Raw genomic sequence first — 12,258 nt, 5'->3', positions numbered from 1 at the left:
CCTTAATATAATATAACCAAGTATAAATAAACGACATAAATATAATTCAACTGTAGTTAGACATTTATTTCTTTTAAATTGAAAATTCAAATTTCATACTCCTGATTTATTATACTAAAAAAAATTATATAAATAAATAATGTAGCCCTTTTATGGTTGAAACTCGCCCATTCGCACATCTTCTAATGTGGCGTGCAGGGCATCTCCAAATTTCTTTTTAAAATATGTAAAATTGACCGTTGAAATCAAAGAGAATTAGTTTAAATTAACAATTTTACTTTAAAAAATTAATTCAAAATCCAAAATTAAAAAAAATTAATTTCCATAGTTCGATTAATATAATTGATCCACAGTGAAGTTTCCCAATTGACTATATGCAAAATAAAAAATAAATAGTTTTCTTAAAACTTTTTAACTTCTTGTCTCTGTCATTGGGTTACTTTAATTTATTTTGTTTAATATTAAATTAATATGACTTATATTATTAGCACTTAGATCTTTTCCATGCTGTTGTATATATAACTTTGGTGGCCTTCCAATAAATATATTAAATATTTATATCCATACTTCATGTAAATTAAAAGGGTTTTGATTGAGAGGAAAACTTTATGATTTTCCTTATTGCCCTTTCCAACCTACCTTATTGTCTAATATGGCCCTCTTATGTCCATTTAATTACACCACGTAATATACTTACCACTTAAAATTGACAATATATAGATTACTGAATTTAAACTATTATTTTCTTATCTCAATATATTTACAAACGCGATGATATAATGTTTTCATAGAGTACAAATTTTAAAAAATAAAAACTATAAGTACATCCGTTGATTTAGCATAAAAAATACCACGGTAGTATCTATTAAGTATAAATATAAATAGTGAGTACAGGACCAAAGATCGTCACATTGTCAATCTTATCGTTTCTCATCATGTGAATATTGGTGGTCCCCTAACTCAACCTAATATCCCTACCCTCACCATTATTTCATGCGTTTGCAGTGATTTGAAGCTTTTTACGTCTTCCCTCAAAATAATAGGTTTTCAAAAAGTTGTTACCAATTAAGTAATTAAATGAATGTCACTCAGTTGGATTGTCTAGAGCCAAGTTAGGCCCACTATTTCTCGTCAGTGGTTACCATAAAGAATTAGATACTTCAAAATTGTAACATAAGAGAAATAACAAATATATATATATATATATATATAAATAAACAAACTTGAAAGTTTGAACGACCTATATTTTAAATTACAATTGAATTGTATTATGATCTCTCTCGTCCTTCGACTTCTAGATTTATTTCATTTTTTGGTACCTAAATTTTTAAAATTTTAGTCCCTACAACTCTTCATTTTGGTCATTGCCTTCATTTTTCTTTTAACATATTAATAATATGATTTCAAATATGTGTGCTAATATATAAAAAACATACATTGAATATGAGTACAAGGTAAGTAAAAAATATGTAGCAAAAGAACATAGAGACAATACAATCGAAAATGTTAGTTTTTCAAAATTAAAAATATAACAAATCTAAAAGTGCATGGACTAAAATAAATTTTAAAACTTGTGAATTAAAATTTACCAAATTACCATTAGTTATAATGTTCCCATCAAAGTTGATAAACTAAATATTGTCCATATAAACTAAATGGTATAAAATATAGAATACATAGCTGTACTATGAATTTAGTTTATTTTCATATTTTTTGATACAACAAACGTAGGATGAGGATTAGAACTTTCGACCATTAAAAAAAAAGTAGCAAGTGTCAAAATATATATTTTTTATTTTATAATTTTATTTATAGGCTGTAAAATAATATAATGCGTAAATAATGTGCATTGTAAAGCTAAGGATTCCAAATATTATAAAATAAGTAATTAGCAACTACACCTAAGAGACATCCTTGCACAATAAAATACCATTTATTTGCATATCTCGTGAATATTAATTAAAAGATCAGACTTAGTCAAAAAATTGGGGTGGATATTAAAATAAATGATATTTTGGGCAAATATTATAATATTCTTAAAAAATTGAACTATCAGACAGCGTGAGAGTGATGATTTAATTTTTAATTGGTTGCGGTATTCAATGGGCTTAAGGTGGAGTGGAGGGAAGTCCATAACGCTGACAAATTTATTAAATAAAAGATACTCAAGATTCAGCAATTTAATTCAAAAAAAAAAACTAATTTAGTATTTCACTTCCTAATTAATTTATTTTTCTAAGACTTGGTCGACGTATTTTTGGAATATGTGTTATACATTTTGGACTATGAATTTTGTAGATTTAAAATTTAAGCGAGGTAAAATTAAATTGATATCAAATATAATATATATGTTTTTTACCACGTGGCAAACTTTTGCTTCTTTGATTAATGAGTCTTATGCTTACTTTTTATATTTAATTAGTAGTGAGAATTATATATTTATACAATGAATGACATGAAATAATCTATTTTCTTTATTAGATTGTACCTACTTTTCTAATTTAATATAGTTGATAATCACAAGAGACGTGTCAACAATTCTTTTAATTTTGTAGTTTACAATTTGCTCTTTGTTTGAATGTATATATAGAACAACTAATTTAAAAATAACAATATTTTTAGAATATAATTTTCAAATGTTATAGTTTTTTTTTAAGAATATTACTTTATAATTAATGGGATGATTCAAAGTATTAATATTTTAAATTCAGAATGTTGGTAAATTTATCGCAGTATATAAATCGTCTAAAATTTACCATGTTTGGTCCAAATCTACTATATGTTTAATAAATTTTAAAACAAGGGAGAGAGATTTATGGAAGCAAATTAAGCAAAGACTAAAGCAGCATTGAATGATCAATTTAAATACTTAATGATATTGGCTGAAATTAAAGACCAGAAATTGTCAACTATAAAGACAGCTAATTAAATCCGTCGTTTTATTAATTTAAAATTATACTTTGGATTTTGTTTCTTTAAGAAAGGCCAAAGCGACGCCGTCTAGAGTCAGGTGTTACTTGTTTTGGTCTGACTGCTGCTCCAGGTCAAACTTCTTGGGACTTCAAAACAAAAGCAATCCAAAAATTGGTAATGCCTTTTATTCTTAATAAAAATAATAATTAATTAATTTTTTTAAATGCCGGCCACAACCTGGCACCTGTCTGAAACTCAAAATTTTCAATATGAACTATTTTATTTTATTTTATTTTTATTTTTTTGGCAAAGGAATATGAACCGTTCTTCAACAATGCATTTTAATTTCACCCCAATACTTTTTCTTTCAGGATTGGGAATATTTTACCATTGTCCTTCCTATACCTTTATTTGTGCAATTATTTCTATTTATGATATTTTTAAAATACATTGCTAAAATTATGCTACTAGGTAAAATTGATGTTTTATTAAAAATAATTGCAAATATAATATTTTATAGACAAAATCATCGTAAATATGTAAAAATTTTAATATGTTTACCAATTTGAGCTTGAAAAATCACCTATATCCAACAATAGTATGTAATAGTCATTTTTAGTACTATTTTAGGTAATAGTCCTCCACCAACCTAAATCAATTATTTACTTATATATTGATACTTTAACTATAATCCTAACGACGACATGAATGTAGTTCAACTAGTCTGTTTGTGGAACTTAACAAAAAAAAGAACTATAATCACAAAAATAAAATTATTGATTATCTTTATCAATTGAAAAGAAAAAGGCACAAATTATTTTTAATATTTTGCAGAATTGATACCGTGTTGATTACATTGTGGATCAAACCCAAGACCATTGTCACTCATAACCCAAGACAAATAATTTGGGCTCTTGGGCCTCCTTCATACTTCAAATTCCTGACCACTCCTGGCCCTTCACCAAATGTCGCAACAAATCCAATTTGTATTTGGAAAAAACTATATTTAATTAGAACCATTCTTATTAATGAACTAACAGATAAGGCAGTTACTTTTTTATTAATCTCAAATTTTGTTAAATTACAAATTTAATCTCTCAACATTCAATTTTTCAGACACAAAATCGAAGTTTCATTTCATGGGATCTTCTTTAGCAAGAACTCAAATCATAACATTAAATTTTCGAAACAAAATCGAAAGTACAGAAATTTATTATTCAGGATCCTTCGAGAAAATCAAAACATTGAAGTTTCATTTCATGGAAAGTAGATAACATTGAATTACGCAATTTTTATTGGTTATAAAAACTTAAAAACTTATTCATCCATGGCAATCTCCAGTACAGAATTAGTTAATTAAGCGGGCTGAAGGAGAAGATTGGAAATCACCAAGATAATGCTAGAAATATCATCCAGAGTCTTGCCGTTAGTGGAGAGCGACGACGTGTCGGCCGGGCCAGTCTCGAAGTTGGCCCGACAGTCGTCGACGGTGGACATGACGGCGGAGCCGGCAAGGTTGACGCCGTTATAGTCGCCGGAGGCCAAGTGCTTCTCGGCGGTTTCGATGTTGCCGATGGCTTCGTCGAAGTTTTTGGAGCAGGAGGTGTAGCGTTCCTTGAGCTGAGGATCGGTGGCTTTGGCGGCAAGGTCGTTGGCCAGAGCCACGGATTCGCCGGCCTTCTTACGGGCGAGATTCAGGGTGTGGGTGGCCAGGGCTTTGAGGTCTGCGCTGCCCGCGGTTTTCAATTCGGTCGTGCAGAAGCCCGGGTTTTTGGTTTTCGGGCAGATGGTGGAAGCGACGTCGTTTGCGGATGCCACATGCAACAACAAAACAAGGGAAGAAACGAAAGCCAAGAGGGAGGATGCTACAACACTGGAGTTTGCCATTTTTCGAATAAAATATTTATTCAATTCTTTTTTTTTTTTCTTTTTCTTGTTTTTATGTTGTTGGAGGATGGGGTTTTTTAAATACTGATGAAAATTTTAGTTAAGAAAAAAGAAGAAGAATGTCGTTGCCCCTTTTCTGGAACCGCACCCCAGATTTAGAAGTATTTCTAATCTAAGCAGAATTTGAAATGATTTCGTTAGGATTTAACCGCGTTTTGGGTAAAAAAAGGAAAAAAAACATCGTAAGATTTGATAAAATTAGAACGGATTCCAATTTTACCCTATTTTATTGGAGAAATTTGGTTTTCTATTTATTGTGTCTTCTACTGTTTTGTTTTCTGTTTCGGGACTGTTTCTTTTTTTATTTTTTTCCATTTTCTTTTTGTAATGGAGGAAAATCTTTGGCAGGTCTTATTTATTTATTTATTTTTTTTGGTTTTTGCTGTCGTCATCGTTGGTGGTGTTATTTAAAATATTTAGTTCGATAGGAGAAGATTTTTAAATATACAGTGTCAATATCATTTACACTAAACGTAATGAGATTGATAACTCACTTATATTAAGGTCCTTATATTATATTTTCATTGTAATTTCTTAACCGGTAGGATGGATCTTGTCATGTCGGTAGTTTTATACATTTCAAATATCTCTTTTGCTTTTTTAGTCAATTTTAAATTTGAAACCATTCATATTAAAACTAAAATACAATACTAACTATACTAAAGTATTTGCATAAATTAGTCATGATGTTAATCAAGGGAGCGTCATTGTCATGCTTCGACACATAATGAGATCAGAGCCAAGAAGCTTCAACAAGCTTTACTTTCTCATGTTCAACACTTGGTGGGCTCGGCTAAGGATGATCAAGAGAGAGATAGAATTTTTCAACTTAACATCTTCCAAGTAGAGCTTAAGAGAGGCATTGCATTAATGAACTCTAAGTTCATTGAAAAGAGCTTAAATTGAAGTGGAGTTTAACTCAAGTTGCATTCAATAAACCTAAGTTGGATTCAAAGAATTCAAGTTGCATTAACTGAACTTAAGTGCATCTCAAGTTTCATTTATTTGCAAGTCATCCATCAACTAATGGAACTACAGTTATTTACAATTGGGAAGTTACAAAAACTTTGAAGGGTGACCAAGACTTCAATTCTCGGATTTAAACTTCTGTTTGTTATATTTTCAATTTTAAACATTTCATTTGAGTATTTTAAGTTACATTATGGCCATCATGTAATTTGGAGTTAGAACCTTTCAAATGTCTTTAGTTACTTTTAGGGTTGTTTTGGAATCTGTAAATAACCTAGCTTGTTCCCTTGGAAAGACAGGTGTTTATGATTGAATGAAAGTTGCTATATTTTGCTTCAAAAACCTAGAGCTTGTTTTTCTTTGCAATTATTGAGTGTTAGATTTGTATGTTAGGATCATTCAAATAGTCTTGATCAAGCTATCTGGTAGAGTGGTTCGAATCTTGAGTTTATAAACAAGTCTCTACTCTTGATATTGATCATCAAGGTAAATTCGTTCTAACTTCTTCTTGGGTTGACATCATCTTGATTTTGGGGTTTTAGCATTTGTGATATAGGAGTTTGCATAGTTCTTACATCTAATTGGCTAGGGTGTTTTCTTATCAAGTCATCTTTAGATTATCTTGAAGATGGTAAATAATTATGTAAAGGAAAGAATCTAGAAATATCTTTAGCTTTTCTTTATGCCCCAATGGATTCTAGATAATTCTTTTGAATAAGGATATATTGAGATCTATTTGTTTGGGTTACAAGGATCCTTCTTCCATGGACAGGAGAGATGTCCCCCACATAAGTGAAGTTAGTGAAGAAAGTAAGAAAAATGAGTTAGAGAATCTTCTCACAAAGAGTTTCCATTTGTGTATTTTCCTATTAAAAGTTGGAAAATACTTGACTTAATTATCGGTGATTGACTAAATCTTGTCCTCGCTACCATTAAAAATTTGACAACTTATTATTATTATTTTAAAAGTCTTTTGTTTTATCTTAGTTATCAAACTTTTAATAGTGATGAGGACCAGATCTTGTCTTCACCGATAAGGAGGTAAGTATTTTTTGTGATATTACTTGTGCTACGTTTTATTTTTTAAGCTTTACCACATAGAGGTGAAAATATGATACCCAAATAGTATTTTTTTTTTTAAGTACAACAATATGTGAGGTGGTCGGGACTCGAGTCCACAACCTTTTGGTCGGGATATATGCATTAAAAAGTTGGTTTATGCTCAAATTTGCTCCAAATAACTTATGGGAGACATAAAATAAATATGTATTTATAAAATATTATTATGTTTTATCTTTAAAAAATCTCATAAAAGTGAATTTTTTTAGTCTCATGTGATTGTATAAGTTTACCATTTATGTCATCTTCTAAAATTTTAAACCTAATGCTATTATATAAATACATATTTCTTTTCACACTAATTTTTCATTTGATGGTGTTTCGTTGTTCTAATTTGACATATATATATATCTATCTAAAACGAATTAACATAATTTAAAAAAGGTTTCACTTTGTTATTAAAAAAAAAATACTAATATGAAATTCAAAAATTCCAATATGAACCATCTTCAACAATTATTTCAATTTTATCTGAGGATTGTGAATATTTGACCATTAATTGTTTTTCCTATACCATTCTTAGACATTTATTAGTTAAAAAATACATTGGGTCCTGTACTTTCACTAAAATAACAATTTAGTCCCTAAATTTTAGAAGTTTGTAACGATTTAGTCCCTATATTTTTATTAAAGTAACAATTTAGTCCATAAACTTTAACTTGTAATAATTTAGTTCTCATCGTAAACAATTTTATTAAAATTAAGTGTTAAATTTTATTATATAACAATTTAATCTTTTTAGTTATAAACATGTTTGGTCCTCTTTAGTTTGTTTGTCTATATATATAAGAAACTAAACAAAAAAGAAAATACAAGGACAAAGTTTAAGGACTAAATTATTACCAATATGAAAGTACACGAACTAAATTGTTACTTTAGCCAAAATATAGAGACCAAAAAGTGTTTTTTAACAACATTTATTTATCTTATTTAAATGTAATTTTATACGAAAAGTGATTTGGTCGTAAATACATTATTGTCAAATTTAATTTGAAATTTTTGAGTGAAAATATTTGATGTGAGGGTTATTTTGAAAAATGTAAACTCTTGGATCATATATGGATCAAAAGGGTAAAAATTGAAGATATGTATGCTATTTTGAATACATATTTACATAATTAGTATAGTATAAATATGCAAGAAGTTCTATTTTTTTTATTAAAAAAATTAGTAATATCTTAGTTTAAATTTAAATATAATAATATAAAATTATTAAATATCCGACTCACCAACTCCCCTCCGTGACACTTTAGAATTATTTTTAAAAGGTCCGGACCAAATAAAAACAAGTATATTTTTTTAGAGTGGATTTTGTTACTTAAAAAAATTAGCACATTCAAATTTCATAATTTTTTTTACTACAACGAAAGAAAGGTAAAGGGAAGGAGTACATAACTATGCTCATGTGTTGTTATATACAATATATATAAATTATAAAAAATACTTTTAGAAGAAGCATTAATTAAAAATACTGTTAACTTCCTCACCGATCATTCATTATTTCACCGTCTTATTAGTCGACTTTTATATTTGATTATTTCTCGCTCCTTGACATCACACGTGTTGTTCGCCAGTTCATGTTTCACCCTTTCTAAGTCTCATATTGTTGCTGCTCATGACTTTTATATTATTTGAAAGCCTGATCAAAGTATTTTTATTTCCAGTGATTTCTGATGCAGATTTTTTGTCACAGTCTTTCTCAGTGATTCTTTAATTTCAAGCTCTTCTGGGTCGGATCGCAACAAATTACCATCCATAGTAACAACAAAGATTAGCAGTTTACTGTAGCGGATAAGAAGTTGCATCCTTCCGAAGAGGGAGTTGTCATTATTGATTTGATTCAGTATTCTAGCTCCTTGCTCATCCTTTTCAAAGTCTTTTTGCCAGTTACTCTTCTTTTTCTCTTATTATCTAAGATGAGCGTTATGAATATTTATCATCCATCTCTTGGCGTGTATTATGAGTAGTTTGTTTTATTAACAAGTTAATTATGTTACTAATTTATTTTTTTAGTTGGTTCACATGTATATAAGGTGGATTTAATGGTTATGAGAGACAATGGAAGATGAGTTATTCATCGCATCTTTTATTGGTTATAAGAACTTAAAAACATATTCGTCCATGGCAATCTCCAGTACAGAATTGGTTAATTACGCAGGCTGAAGGAGAAGATTGGAAATCACCAAGATAATGCTAGAAATATCGTCCAGAGTCTTGCCGTTAGTGGAGAGCGACGACGTGTCGGCCGGGCCCGTCTCGAAGTTGGCCCGACAGTCGTCGACGGTGGACATGACGGCGGAGCCGGCAAGGTTGACGCCGTTATAGTCGCCGGAGGCCAAGTGCTTCTCGGCGGTTTCGATGTTGCCGATGGCTTCGTCGAAGTTTTTGGAGCAGGAGGTGTAGCGTTCCTTGAGCTGAGGATCGGTGGCTTTGGCGGCGAGGTCGTTGGCCAGAGCCACGGATTCGCCGGCCTTCTTACGGGCGAGATTCAGGGTGTGGGTGGCCAGGGCTTTGAGGTCTGCGCTGCCCGCGGTTTTCAACTCGGTCGTGCAGAAGCCCGGGTTTTTGGTTTTCGGGCAGATGGTGGAAGCGACGTCGTTTGCGGATGCCACATGCAACAACAAAACAAGGGAAGAAACGAAAGCCAAGAGGGAGGATGCCACGACACTGCAGTTTGCCATTTTTCGAAGAGAAATTTATTCAATTTTTTTTCCTTTTTTTTTCCTTTTCTTGATTTTACGTTGATGGATGATGGGGTTGTTCAAATACTGATGAAAACTTTAGGATTTTTCTATTAAAAAAAGAATGTAGTTGCCCCTTTTCTGGAACCGCACCCCAGATTTAGAAGTATTTCTAATCTAAGAGAATTTGAAATCGTTTCGTTAGGATTTAACCGCGTTTTGGGTAAAAAGAAGGAAAAAGAAAAATCGTAAGATTTGATAAAATTAGAATGGATTCCAATTTTACCCTATTTTATGGGAGAAAAAAAATATCTTTTTTAGTTTTTTTTTTTTATGGGAGAAAATAAAATACCCTATTTTACTCCTATATTACATTTTCATTGTAATTTCTCAATCGGTAGGATGAATCTTGTCAGGTCGGTAATACATTTCAAATTTCTCTTTAGTTTTTTAGTCAATTTTAAATTTGAAACAATCTCTATTAAAATTAAAATACAACACTAACTATACTATATCTAGAAACTTCTAGGTCCTCCTTGAAGGATCTACATAAAATAATCATCTTTTGATTATCTTAAAGATTGTAAATAAATATGTAAGGAAAAGACTCTAGAAATATCTTTAGTTTTTTCCTAAAGCTCCCATGGATTCTAGGGAATTTTTTTGGGTAGGGATATATTAAGATTTATTTGTTTGGGCTACAAGAATCCTTTTTCCATAGACAGGAAGAATGTCCATTTGTTTACTTTTCTATTAAAAGTTGGAAAATACAGCTTTTGTGATATTACTTGTGCTGCGTTTTATTTTTTAAGCTTTGCCACGTAGTGGTGGAAATATGATATCCAAATAGTTTTTTTTTCCAAGTAGAACAACAACCTTTTGGTGGGATATTTTTGCTTGGATATATGCATTAAAAAGTTGATTTATAAAAAATAATAATATTTTTATAAATACATATTTATTTTATGTCAACCTTTTGGTTAGATATATACATTAAAAAGTTGATTTATGCTCAAATTTTCTCCCAATAGCCTATGAGGAAATTATACTACATAAAATAAATATGTATTTATAAAAATATTATTACTTTTTGTTTTTTAATATGCAAATATTATTTTGAAATAATATGTAAATATTAGTCCAACCATGTTTCTTCAAATCCCTCTTGCTTTTCAAGAGCGTTACATCAAGTATATATTATATTGAACTGAATAATCACTTCATTCGAGAGAAGATTGTTGATGACGCACTATTAATTAACTTCTTCGTGTTCGATTCAATTTTCTACTTGCTCATCCCAAAGTCTCTTTGCCCGTTACTTTTCTTTTTCCCTTGTTATCTAAGACAAGTGTTATGAATGTTTATCGTCCATTTTGTTCGTTTTATTAATAAGTTAATTATATTACTAATTAATCTTAGTTCACATGGATATAATGTGGATTTAATGGTTTGAGAGACATCTTTCATCGCATTTTTACAATTCTTTATTCCATTAGTTTAATAATCTTCTTTACAAATTGTTGAACTGATTTGTAATTCTCATTCTACTAGAGCTCCTTGATTTCACTCCAAACTTATTTTTCTAATCCAATAGGCAGTGACCAAGTTCAGTTTTCTTTGAAATCAACAGAGAATTAATTTCTCCCAAATTCCCAGTAAAAGTTCTATATAAATAGCAATATAAAAAGAGAAATATTTGGGAATTTGATCTCTTAGATTTCACTCAAACTTATTTTTTGAAAAAAAAAAAATATATCCAATAGGCAGTGACCAAAAGTTCAGTTTTCTTTGAAATTTAATAGAGAATTAATTCCTCCCAAATTCCCAATAAAGGTTCTTTTATAAATGGCAATAACTTTAATTGCAACCATTTTTTTTCATTGAGAAAAAAACCCATCCTTCAAAATTTCATTCCTATTTAAACGATCCATCAAGACGAACTTAATGCAAAGGAAAAAATAGAATTAAAAAAAGAAAAGGAATTATCATATTTTCTGAGCTAGAAAAAATGGCCAACTCTATTATTCTCGTACTCTCTTCCCTATTAGCTTTCCTTTCTTTGCATGCAGATGCAGCATCCCCAAACGACGTCGTTTCCACCGTCTGCCCGAAAACCAGCAACCCGGGTTTCTGCGCAAGCGTGTTGAAATCCGCGGGCAGCCCGGACCTGGCAAGGGTGGCCGCATACACCCTCAATCTCGCCCGTACCAACGCCGCCCAATCTCTCAGCCTCGCCCGCTCGCTGGCGAAGACCAGCGAAACTCCGCTTAAGCAATGCTACTCCGCCTGCTCCGTTAACTACGACGAGGCCGTCGGCGAAATTGAGCAAGCCCAAAACTACTTGGCCGTCGGCGACTATAACGGCGTCAACGTGGAGGCTTCCGCCGTCATGACGGAGGTTGGCGAATGCGATGGTACCTTCAGGAACCCGCCGGCGGACACGTCATCGCTTACGAAGAACGGCAAGACTCTGGAAGATTTATGTAGCATTATTTTGGTTATTTCCAATCTTCTCCCCACATCCATGTAGCACATTAACTTGCAAATTGCATGGAGGAATAAAACTAATATATATAGTTTATAGACTCATTTTTATTTCAGATCAAAATTTCCTCATCTAATAGTTTAA

General features: G+C 31.0%; 3 pseudogenes; 1 reads left to right on the top strand and 2 right to left on the bottom strand.

Annotated features, from left to right (window-relative positions):
- Positions 1 to 4,139: 4,139 nt before the first annotated feature.
- Positions 4,140 to 4,862, bottom strand: LOC111009811 (pectinesterase inhibitor pseudogene; annotated as a pseudogene).
- Positions 4,863 to 9,002: 4,140 nt separating this feature from the next.
- LOC111009723 (pectinesterase inhibitor pseudogene) lies at positions 9,003 to 9,700 on the bottom strand (annotated as a pseudogene).
- A 1,891-nt stretch (positions 9,701 to 11,591) lies between these two features.
- On the top strand, positions 11,592 to 12,214 carry LOC111009724 (pectinesterase inhibitor pseudogene; annotated as a pseudogene).
- The last annotated feature ends 44 nt before the right edge of the window (positions 12,215 to 12,258 follow it).

Source organism: Momordica charantia (genome assembly GCF_013281855.1).
Source record: "Momordica charantia cultivar OHB3-1 chromosome 7 unlocalized genomic scaffold, Mcharantia_2.0 BLBB01000007.1, whole genome shotgun sequence".
In the NCBI taxonomy this organism is placed as follows: domain Eukaryota; kingdom Viridiplantae; phylum Streptophyta; class Magnoliopsida; order Cucurbitales; family Cucurbitaceae; genus Momordica; species Momordica charantia.
This window is presented reverse-complemented; position numbering and strand designations above follow the sequence as displayed.